Consider the following 2,307-nt stretch of genomic DNA (forward strand, 5'->3'; position numbering starts at 1 on the left):
AATTTTCTCGCAAAATTCTACTGATAGTGCTTCTACTTATTCCACACAAAGAATGTGGCGAAATGAATATCCCGATCGTACACCGCATTCGCGCAATGTTTTCATTCGTTTACAACGGCGGATAATTCAAAAAGGTATCGTCCAACCGGATTATAATAAAGGAATGCAAATTCATCGTCCGCTTCGTGCAGTACGGGCACCTGATATAATTGCTTCTGCTCTTGTAAATCCTACCGATTCTTTAAGAAGACGAGAAAGAGATAGTGGAATAAGTAGAAGCACTATCAGTAGAATTTTGCGAGAAAATTCATTTCATCCATATCGAATGTCACTTCACCAGGCCATGACATTGGACGATCATAGACAAAGACTGATATTCTGTAATTGGATTACTCAACAATTACCTATTTTCCATAGAAGTATCTTGTTTTCTGATGAGTGCACCTTCAAAAGTGACGGCGAAGTGAACACACATAATCTCCGTTATTGGGCGCAAGAGAATCCACATTGGTATTGAGAAATCGATCATCAACGTATCTGGAAAGTCAATGTTTGGTGCGGAATTGTTGATACGCATATCGTCGGACCATTTTTCTTTGAAGAAAATCTAAACCGTTTTCTGTATGTCGATTTACTCGAAAACGAACTCCCACGTTTACTTGAAGATATTCCACTTCAACTACGTCTAAATATGTGGTTTCAACAGGATGGATGTCCAGCCCACACGTCTGTCATTGCTCGTCAACAACTGAACCGCATATTTCGCGGCCAATGGATAGGTAAATATGGTCCACATAACTGGCCACCACGATCACCGGATCTTACAATTTTGGATTTTTATTTGTGGGGAAGAATAAAAGACCTCGCATACCGCGAACGACCTACGACTTCAGAAGACATGAAGAACAGAATTCGAGAAGCCATTCAGTCTCTAGATCCTGTCGAAATTCGTCGGGCGACGGATGATTTTCAACGAAGAATAACAGCCTGCATACATGCACGTGGAGGACACTTCGAAAATCTAAACTGAACACATGCGTACGAACAAAGATGACGGCAAGGGGAACCACCTTAAAAAAGCACCCCTACGAGATACAGGTGACGGCAAGGGGAACCACCTTAAAAAAGCACCCCTACGAGATACAGGTGACGGCAAGGGGAACCACCTTAAAAAAGCACCCCGACGAGGTGTAAGTCCGACCTTGTGACCTCCACGTGGTACATCTTGGGTAAAGCTGACACAGGCGGCATCGACTGTTCAAGATCTTGATCATTAGGAATCTTTAAAAATCGATGTACACGACTACAAATGAATCTAAAGGTAGAATTCAAATTCACCAGCAGATGGATGCATCATAGCTATGTAAATACCTAGTATTGTTTGAACTATTTTTTGTACAAACACATCCATATCTTTTAGAAGGATGGATCGGGTGCTCTAAAAGTAACTTGACCTCCACATAACCTCTAAGGGTAATTTTGACCTAGACTTGATAACGTATTCGGACGTAAAATTTTCCGCTCTTTTCATTTCTGAAGTCATGAATAAGGGTTTACATTTGTAAAACGGTACTTTGACCTTGAGTTATGCCCAAGGTCGACCTCAAGGTCAAATTCAAGGTCACCATCAGATAGATCTCCCGAAATCCTGCAAATTTTGTCTGAACCATTTTTTTGTACAAACACATCCCTACCTTTTAAAAGGGTGGTACGGGTGGTCTGAGACACCCTGTATTTTAGATTCCAGAATCTAATAGCTGATAGCAAGAGTTTTTCCAAATATATATTTTAATAAAATTATTTATCATTAATACTTTTCCAGTTTTAAGTTCAAAGTTACAACACCGACGGCATTATAGCATTACGCAAGGTGTCTGATCGATGGCTAAAATCTATTGAATGTAGTTCAGAATCATGTCCTGAATAACATTTGTTAAATATTCAAGAATAAATACTCCACGCGAGCGAAAAACTGGAGATTTTTCTCGTCTCCTGGACAACTGGAGATTGGTCCCGAAAACTGGAGTCTCCAATCGAGACCTGGCAACCGTGGTCCGTGCGCGATCCGGCGCGACGACTCGGCCGTCGAGTGTTGAACAGTAGTAAACAGCGGGGGAAAAGTAGGCGGCACTTCAAAAAGGCTCATCGGCTCGAAATAAGCAACTATTTCCGAGCACTGCTATAGAAGATGACGTAATTTTATAAATGCGTAGAATTATTGGGGTGATTCCGATTGACCACGGCTCGATTGGACACCACCAATCACAGCGACCGGAGCTTAGGAGCTTTGTAGTCTCAAGCGCTGTG

The 2,307-nt window shown here is 41.7% G+C and overlaps 1 pseudogene; it reads left to right on the top strand.

Annotated features, from left to right (window-relative positions):
* Window positions 1–325: 325 nt before the first annotated feature.
* LOC108766511 (uncharacterized) lies at window positions 326–752 on the top strand (annotated as a pseudogene).
* The last annotated feature ends 1,555 nt before the right edge of the window (window positions 753–2,307 follow it).

This window comes from Trachymyrmex cornetzi, unplaced genomic scaffold (genome assembly GCF_001594075.2).
Source record: "Trachymyrmex cornetzi isolate Tcor2-1 unplaced genomic scaffold, Tcor1.1 scaffold602, whole genome shotgun sequence".
NCBI lineage: Eukaryota > Metazoa > Arthropoda > Insecta > Hymenoptera > Formicidae > Trachymyrmex > Trachymyrmex cornetzi.